The following is an 11,243-nucleotide window of genomic DNA, read 5'->3' as shown; positions in this document are numbered from 1 at the left end:
TACAGCTTCATTCAGAGATGATGATGATGATGGGTGAATTGCATAATAATCATATATGATAACAAAAACATTAATTTTCAATTTATTGAGAGTAGGAGTGAACACCCAGCACCATTAGAAACAAAAGTCATAAGTGGACTTGAAACTTAAATAAACAATCACAAAAGCACTTGCAAGCAGATCACATTGGGGAGATTGAGGCCACTTTTGTGGCGGAAATAACACAGGACATCTGAGAACTGCAATGTTAGAGCACTGAGACCGATTTACACAACTGAGCAGAGTGTATCTTGGCCTAGGGAAAGCTTTCTGGAGGAAGTGAACGTAAGAGGTGAATTTAAAAGTGAGGCAGACAGCTTGCTGGAGAGGAAGTCAAATAGTGTGTTTCACAGAGCCCAAAGGAAGGAAGAAGAATATTTTTGCCTCGGGATTTCCAGAGAATAAATGTGAAATGTGTCTCTATTCTGTGGTTACTACCAAAGACTGCAGCCAAGCTCTGTCAGGCAGTCATACTTCCTTCATGACGCTTTGGCAGTTTCTTTGTGTAGAAACTACTGAGGAGGGAGATCACCCTTAGAAAAATCATACAAGATAATACTTTGGGAAGCTCCTGTTATCTCTCTTCGGACCACAAAGATATCACTGAAAGCACAATGGAAGCACTAAGGAATGTTTTGCATTAGAGTGCAACAGTCTTATGGAGAAGCTCCATCTGTGTGGACTTGAATGATGTTGTTTCCAGGTGTCAAGCAGTTCTCCTCAAAATAATTCCCAGGCAGTTCCCAGCCAGAACCTGACATTTCTTTAAACATTCATTTCTTTTTGTTGAGGTCATTGCATCTCTGGACAAGGGTCAACAAAATAGCTCTTTATAAACCAACAATGACTTATCATAGGTTCTGTTATCAAAAATAGACTATCCAAGGACTAAGAGATAATAATAAAGACTTTTTCATGGAATTGAATAATAGTGACCCATCCTTTGGGTGCTATTTAGTACATATATAGGGCAAGTTTTTTTAAATGTTGAAAATAGACAAATTAGCAACTCATAACCAGGTACAATGTTTATCAGTTTGAAGCTATTTATTTAGGACATTATTACAGTTGTGATTATTTATTTTCTACCTTCCCCTCCAGTTCATAAGTTTCCTGAGGGTTAGATTACTTCTGTTTTGCTCATTTCTATTCTCCCAGTGGCATCTGGTCCAATGCCTGGTACAAAATAATTGTCCAATAATATTTAATGAGTTATAGTAGAATAAATGGGATCCTGGGCAAAGACCAAATACTCACGGAGTGGGAGGAGTGAGAAAAAGTATTTGGTAGAAAGAAGAGCCCCAAAGTTCAATAAACTACTTTACAGTTTTGTCTTGAGTTGAACTATTCAATAGAAATATATATCATCCTGATCTTTTAAAGAATGTGGTCACTCTCTCTTCCTGTATTTCTTCTAGTTTTTCTTGCAATGCAACTTTGAAATGACAATTATCCTTTTCCTATGAAAAAGTCCAATTTATTAAGTTCACAGAGTAGAATTCTATCAGGTAGAGGTTAAAGAAAATATAAGTCTATTCAGCAATTGTGGTTCTTAACTTTCCTTTTAGATTTGTAGTATCTATTTATAATTAAAAAAATATATTTCTCTTCCTTCCTTTTCTAACTCCTTACCTCCAAGTTTTATTACAGTAAATATTTAAAAGTTTTTCCCCTGTATTTCAATAATGTAATATCAAAATTTTTTACACTTTGTGCCCTCCATTAGTACCAGAAAATAATTATTTTTATCTAGATTTCTTTTCATCCCTGCTATGTTATCTGACAGTGATGGGGGTTGGGGGTAAGGGAGCTACCAAAGTGTTGTCCTTATCATTAGTCACCACTCCTCCAGAGACTCATCTACTTAAATACTTACTGAGTGTCTGCTATGTGCCGAGACCTGGCTCTTGGCACTGAAAACACAGTGGGTACTCGCAAAGTCTCTGAGAGCTAACATCCCAATTGCTTGGAGCTAGTTTTCCCAAGATCGAGGTTTATTTGTTATGTAAAAATGTGTTAAAATATAGAAGACATAATCATCTCTTAAGCACAGTATGATGAGATTCATTTACATTTCCCAATTCAGAGATTAAAACAATAAAACAAGCCCCTGTCACCAGCATCACACACCTAAGCTATTAGTCACCGTCTCTGGACTGGAAAGACACATTTTTTAACCCAAAGATGGATGAGAGCAGGATTTGTTGTCAATTTCCACAGCCTCTTAGTGCAGAGTGTCTCACAGAACCATTTCCAAAGCCGATCGTGGAGATTATAGCTTCGAACGATGCTGTCAATGGGGGGAAAGGAGACACAGGTAACATCCCCTCTTCTAAATTTCTCACCCTTACCTGCTGAGTTGGTCCTGTGAGCTGTAAGATTGGAGAAAAAACAAGAGGAAATTGTTCTGAGTTTTTCTTATCTGCCCCCTATTCCAATTCACAGCTTTCAACTGGAAACTGGGACTCAAAATACAAGTACCTTATATTTGTGACTTCAATCCCCTCAATCCCTGCTGTCTGGGTTTGAGTTTTCCCAGCAGTAGACCCAGAGGAAAGGCAGTGACTTCTGTCATTTTGGAGGTGGTCCCAGGAAACATGGTCAATGGAGTGAGGAAGAGAGATGGAAAAGGGAGAAGTCGGCAGGATCTCACTCCCACAATGCTGTGGACCCCCTCTGAGTTGGCTGACCTGAAGACCTGGCACTCCAATGGGTGAGGGACCTCGTGTTTGTACCCTGTGGAAGGGGGCCTCCTAGGCCAGCAGGCACAGATCTGCCCTTCCTCACAGTGAAAGGTGAGGTGTCCTTCCCCTCTTCTCCAGCCAGGGCTGGCTGGTGACTTGCTTTTACCAGTAGAAGGAGGCAGAAGTGAGGCTGGGCTATTTCTGGGCCAGTAAGAGACCCAGGAACCTCCATTTTCACACTCTCAGAGAAAGTCAACTGCCATTTTGTAAAAAGAATCTGGGCTCATCTACTACATAATGAGGCATGAGTAGAGAGAAAGAGGCCACTTAGAGGAGTATCCAAGTGCCAGGCATGTGACAGGGGTCTTGGGTCTCACAGCCCTCTACTTGCCTGCTGAGGGCAACTGAGTGAGAGACCCAAAGTCAGAAAGAACCTAAGATTCCTCGGCTGAGTCCTGCTTTTCTCACCTAGAGAATCATGAGAAATAATAAAGAACATTGTTGTTTTATAAAGTGGCTGGGCATTCATTTAGGAAGCAGAGCTATCTGATACATATACCAACTCTGGTCAGTCACTGTTTGAGAGGTGCTCCCAGGAGTGTTAATTTCTTGGCACTTCTGGTCTGTTTCATAGGCGGGCAAAGCAGGCTTCAGCACTCAGAGCACCCTTAGAAAAAGATGGGCGGGCTCTGGCCTGTGGGTGCCCGGCTAGTGTGCACTGGGCTTGTGGGTGGGCACCGGCAGCCTCTGCTGCACCGGGGTATTCTCACTTAGCCAGCATCACAGACCTTCTGACAAAGTGGGTCTTTTACCTTTCCTCTGAATGCAGACATCACTACTGCTTCTGTCAGCAAAATTTAGTCCTTCCAGTTGGCCAGCTGTGACCGCAGTGTTCCAAGGCTTCCATAGAGAATAAAACATAACTTTTCCCTCCACTCGAATACCTTGAAGCCTCTAAGGTGCCCATTTCTTCCCTGACACATTTAACACTTTGATGCCAACATTTTATGTTTGTGTGTGTGTGTGTGTGGTGTGTGTGTGTGTTGGCAGGGAAAAGAATTGCCAAAAAAGGCATATAGTCTCTTTTTCTCAAGTAGTTAGTTCAAAGTCAAAAAAGATAGGAGCCAATCAGGAAACAAGTTACCATCCAGCAACATTATCAAGATAAAATCATTCTACAAATGTGCTGTCAAAGTGAATAAGAGTAATGTTCCATCTAAGATGGAGGGCCTGTTATTTTCCTTGTTTTTCTTTTGGTGAAGATGAGGTCACCCGGAGGCCCCAGCTTCTCCCTTCGTTGCCCTGGTAATCGAAAGCATGTAATTAAAAGCTGGCTGGTGACAGCAATGAATGTGATGCTGTGACCCAAGAACAATTTTTTCCTAAGCAAAGCTCATTAGACCACATTAAATTCACAATAGGTTTACATTCACAGAGTGTACACTGGAATGATCATAAGCAGAGAGCTTTAACCAGAGAATTTGCCAAAGGACAGAGGAGGTTTAAGACCTATTTTTTTAAAAAATATGTAAAGAACATAAGCAGAGGTTGGGCTTTCTAGTACTTACCCAAGACAGGAATGAGGGCTTCTTGCAGAGAAGGCCTGTCTGTAAGGCTGGTGGCTGGAAGGGGAGAGAAAGGAGAGACAGGTGGCTCAGTGAGGCAGGACTGGGAATGCCTTCCTGCTGCATCAACAAGCCAAGTCACAGTTCGCTTAGTGTTTTCTATTACCTAAACAGCTGGTTCATGTCACTGCGCCAAAAGGCAGGATACACTGACTATGTGATTAAAAACAAATAAAAAGTTCTGAAATAGCTTGTTCATTCACTTTGTCACTGTGGGACAGGAACCCACATCCTTTTTTTAAAAGAAAATTATGGTGAGAAAGAAGGCGCATAAATTCCACCTTCTACAAAGGAGACCCAAAATCTTCTGTTTTGACCAGGTTTTGAAGCTTCTCCCTAATTCTGCTCCCAAATGCTCTGAGAACTAAAGCCTTAAAGCAACTACTGGGGTTTTTGCCCCTCACCAGATGTTTGCCTAGAGGACATGAAAGGAGGGTGGCAAGTGGGCAGAGCAGATCTAGCAGCCTGCAGGCTACACACCCAGACAGCAGTAACGAAACTTTCCAAGGACGGTGGTGGATTGGTCATGGAAGTCAGCAGACAGCAGGGTGGCTTCGAACCCTCCTGCTTGACTCTGAGCATGTTATTTCAACCCTTTCATTCTCTGTGTTGCCACCTGAATAAAAGGGACACTAAAGGAACCTGTCTTGGAGATGCGTTATCAAAGCGCCTCTCACACTGCCTGTGACATTGCAAATGCTCATTGAACGCTAGCTGTTATTATCATTATTTTTAGCAGCCTGAACAGGCAGTGTGTGGGATTCCTGCTTCCAGAGGTACCGGGGAATTTCTCCACGTGCAGAGATTTTCCCGGTCAGCCCTTCTTGATGCCTGAAGTCCGTTATTAGAGAACTCCGGTTACTTAAGTGTTGTCCTCTATTAAAAATGCAACTCAGCAGCTCCAGAAGTGCCTTGATAAGATACACCCATCTTAGCCTGGTTTTCTGGGTTCCTCAGAACACATACACTTCACGGTTAGGGTGTGTGTCCAGGCGCAGCCTTGGCATGGCAGCAACGTCCTTGCATATACCGGAGTAGGCGTGGCATAAGGCCGAGATGCTCTTAACCTGTGCTTCCATAATGGGGCTTCAGGAGCTCTGAGAGTCCCCTGAAATTAGATGCAACATTGTCTTGGTGAGTTTGTACACTTTGGAGGCTAGAAGATTCATAACTTTCTTTGGGTTCTCAAAGGGATCTGTAATTGAAGAGCTGCTGGAACGGAGACAGCTACCTGGAACCAGCCCTCCACAGCCTCATTTAAATACAGTGGATTTGAGGGTGGCCTGGAGAGATCTCAGGGTGTATTCCAGCTGGAGGGTGGGGGGCAGACAGCCAGATTAGCCCAAGGGCCCTGGTGCTGTGGTGTGTCAGTGTGAAGGAGCAAACAGAGGGAGAGCAAGACCCAACCCTCTTACTCACAGCTTGCTTCTGGAAGCTGTCCTGGGTGAACTTGCAGGTAGGCAGAGTCTCCAGTGCTTTCTCAGCTCAGGAAGGGCCTGGCCTGAGGTGAGAATGAATGCTCAGGGCTCTGAGCCCCTCGTGTAACCCCGGGTCTCATGGGTAACGAGTTCTAGGTGAGGGAATCAGATTCCAGGCTCCGTTAAGTTTCTTTTAATTCTAAAATGAAATCATTCTGATGAGCCCTGTGCTGTCCTCATCGATTATTTCTCCCTCATTGAGTACTTCTCCCTGCCTGAATGTTATATAATTTGGGAATAGGGTTGCCAGGTATAATACAGGGCTCCCAGTTAAATGTGGATTTCATTAAAACAAGTCATAATTTTTTAGTGTAAATATATCCCCAATACTGAACAGGCTATATGGTATATATAATAAAATTATTCACTGTTTACTTGAAATTCACAAATTCACATTTAACTGGGAGTTCTGAAATTTTATTTGCTAAACCTGGCTTTATGGTCTGAATTGTGTCCTCCCAAAACTCATATGTTCTAACCCCCAGTACCTCAGAACCTGACCTTATTTGGAGGTAGGGTTTTTTAAAGAGGTAATTAAGTTAAAATGAAGTCACTGGTATGGGCCCCGATCCAGTAAGACTGGCGTCCTCATAAGAAGAGGAGATCAGGACACAGACACACACAGAGGGAGACCATATGAAGACACAGGGAGAAGAAGACCATCTAGAAGCCAAGGGAGGGAGGTGTCAGAAGAAACTTAAGCTGCCAACACCTTGATCTTGGACTCCAGCATCCAGAAAAAGAAATGTTTGTTGTTTAAGCCACCCACTCTGTGGTATTTGTTGTGGCAGCCCTAGAAGACTAATTCATCTGGCAACCATACTTGGAGAGCACTTTAAATAAAAAAGCACAAAATTACAAACGCAGAATTAAGAGCAAATGTGAAGATTTATTTCAATGAGAAAAGAAATCAGAGGAAATTACCAGAGCCTTGAAGATTTGAGTCCCTTTCTTCAGAAGTCCATTTCGGCAATTGGAGCATCTACCGCTCCCAGAACTCACAGAGATCCCTCAAGTGAGAGACTCTCAGGCCTGAACTTACCAGCCTTCAGCCTCACGCATGGTCAGCTGAAATCTGCTGGGGTCCCTACATCTGTTCGAAAGCCTGCTCTGTTTATTTCCCTGCTTTTATTTGGTTTTTGCAGCAGTCTCTCAAATTACACAACAGGGTGCTTTTGTAACTCTGCAACTTCATCGTTTATTTTTCAGTCCCTTTTTTCTCTCCTGGGAGTTTGGTTTTTAGCTCTTCAATTTCATGTAAAAGTAAATGTTAAAAGTGTTTGTAAGACAGTATATGTTTTTCAGATTAGCACTGTTTTAGAAACATCATGTTATTTTATTATATGGGCAACTTGAGTAACTTTATTTTCTACATTTCATGAAGTCTTAAGAGAGAAACAAGGACTAATATCTTCTTTTACATAATGAACTCTTATAGAGACATTTATTTTTGCTGTAGTCTGCATATTTATAAAGAAATGTGCATATATAAGTACATATGTGTATGAATATATTTCTAAATGCTACACGAAATTACCCTCAAACACAAGTAGTTACACCAACTTGATTGACCAGTAGGGAATCAGTGAAATTAAACCAAATTGTTCTATCATAACCGTATATAAAAATTCTTTGTGGATCACATATATGTACATTTAAAATATCACACATGAAGTGTTCATAGAAGACTTTTTTTTCATTTTGAATTTAAACCACTATGTTCAGTTTATTTTTAGTGAAAGGAGGTAGTTGGGAGCCTTATTACATAGATTTGACATTAGTAAGGCAAGAAATGTTTTGACCTTGAAAATCTTAAATCTCTTCCCAGTAGGACTGGAAATTGACTTAAAATGCAAGATGACAGGAAATGAAAAGTATAAACAGTCATGTGCTGCATGACAACTTTTTGGTCAGTGATGAACCCACATATGCGATGGTGGTCGCAGAAGATTATAATGAAGCTGAAAACTTCCCACCGCCTAGTGACGTCACAGCCATCAGCGCGTTGTAGCGCTCCACCTTTCCCACGCGTCTGCAGCGATGCCGGTGTAAACAAACCCATTGCTGCCAGTCATGAAAAGGCAGAGCGCATACAATTACGTACAGTACGTAACGGGTGATAATGATATTAATGACTATGTTACTGGTTCACATTATATTTTTACAGTTATTTTAAAACATACTCTTTTATTTATATTTTGAAAACTTTGCTGTGAAACAGTGTGCTGTGTTATGCCCGCAGCAGCCTCGTACATCATCTCATGTTTACCATGTCTCTTGATGGCATCATTTTCTCTTGTGCTTGATTTAGTCCCTGTTGTTTTGTACAGTAACATGCTGTACAAGCTTATAGGCTAAGAGCTATGGGCTATGCCAGGGGTCCCCAACCCCCAGGCCGTGGACGAGTACCGGTCCATCCAGGCCTGTTAGGAACTGGGCCGCACAGCAGCGGGTGATCAGTGGGTGAGCAAGCAAAGCTTCATCTATATTTACAGCCACTCCCCATCACTTGCTTTACCACCTGAGCTCTTCCCCTATCGGATCAGTGGCTGCGGCACTGGATTCTCATAGGAGCACGAACACTACTGTGAACTGTGCATGCAGGGGTCTAGGCTGTGCGCTCCTTATGAGAATCTAATGCCTGATGATCTGAGATGGAGCTGAGGCAGTGATGCTAGTGCAGGCGAGCGGCTGCAAATACAGATTATCATTAGCAGGGAGGTTTGACTACACAGAGACCATAATAAATCAATTGCTTGCAGACTCATATCAAAACCCTATCAGTGAGTGGCAAGTGACAATTAAGCTGCATCTGGTGGCAGGCTTTAAGTCAGAATCCAACACTTATTTCAGTCCACGCATGGCCCACCCATTATTTTATTAACCATTTCCATCCACGCCTCTTCCCCACACTGCGCACTTGTCTCAGTCACAGTTTTGGTAAGCCCACAAGCTAACCCTAGCCAAAATGAGTAAAGGAAAAACATCACTGGAGAGCTTCTTTGAAAAGGGGCGAAGACCCAATGATGAGACGGGAGAGGACTCTAAGACTGTCAAAAAAAAAAAGAAAGAAAGAAAGAAAGAAAGCTGCACTTAAAAGAAAACACCAAGAGTCCTACTTAAATTATGGGTTCATTGCAACAGGTGGTTCATGTTCTCCAAGCCCACTTTGTATAATTTGTGGCAACCAGCTACCCAACAAAGCCATGAAACCTTCAAAACTGCTTTGTCACATGGAGAGGCCTTATGGAAGGCCGCCCCTTTATCTAGTGTGCCTGCACTGAGCACATCACTCTTAGTGGCTCACCTCATTGCTAAAGCTAAGGAGCCCTTTACTCTTGGTGAAGAGTTGATTCTGCCTGCTGCTAAGGACCTTTGTCATGAACTTTTAGGAGACACTGCAGTTCAATAGGTGGCATGTGTTCCTCTTTCTGCCAGCACCATAACTAGATGAAATGATGAAATAGCAGAGGATAGTAAGGCACAATTGTTAGAGAGGATTAATGAGTCACCATGGTATGCAATCCACACTGACAAGTCTACCGATATTGATAACAAGGCAACGATGCTTGTTTTTGTGTGATATATTTTTCAGGAAGATGTGCATGAGGATGTGTTATGTGCACTTTTGTTGCCAACCCACACCACAGCTGCAGAACTGTTCAAGTCTTTGAATGATTACATACCAGGAAAACTGAATTGGTATTTTGTGTCGGTGTATGCACGGACGGGGCGGCTGCCATGACTGAATGACTCTGGTTTCACTACTCGGGTCCAAGAGGTCACTTCTGAATGTGAGTCTACACACTGTGTCATCCATAGAGAAATTCTGGCTAGCCGAAAAGTGTCACCTGAACCTAACAATGTTCTGCAAGATGTGCTTAAAAGTATCAACCACATTAAAGTACATGCCTTTAACTCATGTCTGTTCACACAGCTCTGTGAGGAGATGGACGCAGAGCACACACGTCTCCTCTTACACACAGAGGTGAGATGGCTTTCTACCGGTGGATCACTGGCCAGTGTTTTTGAGTTACGAAAGCCACTCCAGAGATTTCTTTTAGAAAAACGGTCACCACTGTCAGCACATTTCGGTGACGCAGAATGGGTCACAAAACTTGCTTACTTGGGTGACATATTCAACCTGCTCAACAAACTCAATCTGTCACTTCAGGGGAGGACGACAACTGTGCTCAAGTCACAGTAAAGTGGCTGCATTCAAAGCCAGATTGGAATTATGGGGCAATGAGTGAACACGGGGATTTTCGACACGTTTCAAACATTAGCAGAGATTTTGAAAGAGGCTGAGTCAGGGCCTTCTTTCTCCCAGCTGGTGTGTGATCACCTATCTCAGCTTTCAGAAGAGTGTGAGCATTACTGCCCAACCACAATAAACCCCTGAACAGGGAAGGAATGGATCCGTGACCCATTTGTGAATGAAGCAGGTGAATCGACTTTGTCTGTGCTAGAAGAGGATCAACTGCTTGAGATCGCAAATGACGGTGGCCTTAAAAGTATGTTTGAGAACTTCAAATTTCCATACATTCTGGATTAAAGTCCATTAAAGGTGAAATATCCTGAGATTGACACAAAAGCCCTGAAAAGCCTGCTTGTGTTTCCAACATCCTGTCTTTGTGAAGCACAGTTTTCTGCAGTGACAGCCACCAAACCAAGATTATGCAGTAGATGGTACATAAGCAACACAGTTTGGGTGTCATTGTCTCCCATTATCCCCAGATGGGACCATGTAGTCGCAGGAAAACAAGCTCAGGTCTCCCACTGATTCTACATTACGGTGAGTTGAATAACTATTTCATTATATATTACAATGCAATAATAATAAAGTGCACAACAAATGTAATGCTCATGAATCATCCCGAAATGGTCCCCTACCCCTGGTCCAATGAAGAATTGTCCTCCACAAAACCAGTCCCTGGTGCCCAAAAGGTTGGGGACCGCTGGACCATGCCGTATAGCTCGGTGTATAGTAGGCTGTACCATCCGGGTTTGTGTACATGCATGCCGTGATGTCAGCATAACAACAAAATTGCCGACAATACCCTTCTCAGAGTAGATCCCTATTGAGCAACGTAACTCCATATTGTAAAAGGATAATGATTATAAAAGAAACTAAAAGCAATTTAAGATGGATGATGCAAGCATTGGGGAAGGAAGGAGAATGCAGACAAGATAAGCTGAGTGAAACATGGATGAAAGATCAAGAAATAAAGTCTACTTAGCAATTTTTTAAAAATGGTCTGAAGTCATTAATTCTTAACCCTGGCCAGAATTAGCAAATATTCCAATGGAGAAAAAAATGCATGTAGATTGTCAACTTTTGAATACTCTTTCCCTCTCTTAAATTTTAAACCACCTAGCCTTTGTTGCTTCACGATTTTCTGATGTTTTAATACGTG

General features: G+C 42.4%; 1 long non-coding RNA gene across 1 annotated transcript; it reads right to left on the bottom strand.

Moving 5' to 3' along the window:
* Nucleotides 1-2,036: 2,036 nt before the first annotated feature.
* LOC128780602 (uncharacterized) lies at nt 2,037-6,874 on the bottom strand. The gene is made up of 4 exons (XR_008426531.1): nt 6,751-6,874; nt 5,768-5,849; nt 4,292-4,345; nt 2,037-2,411 (listed from the first exon to the last, which is right to left on the bottom strand). It is a non-coding gene; the product is annotated as an uncharacterized lncRNA (long non-coding RNA).
* Nucleotides 6,875-11,243: the final 4,369 nt, after the last annotated feature.

Source organism: Desmodus rotundus, chromosome 3, assembly GCF_022682495.2.
Source record: "Desmodus rotundus isolate HL8 chromosome 3, HLdesRot8A.1, whole genome shotgun sequence".
Classification (NCBI taxonomy): Eukaryota; Metazoa; Chordata; class Mammalia; order Chiroptera; family Phyllostomidae; genus Desmodus; species Desmodus rotundus.
Note: the sequence above shows the minus strand (reverse complement) of the source record. Positions and strands in the feature narration are given on the sequence as shown.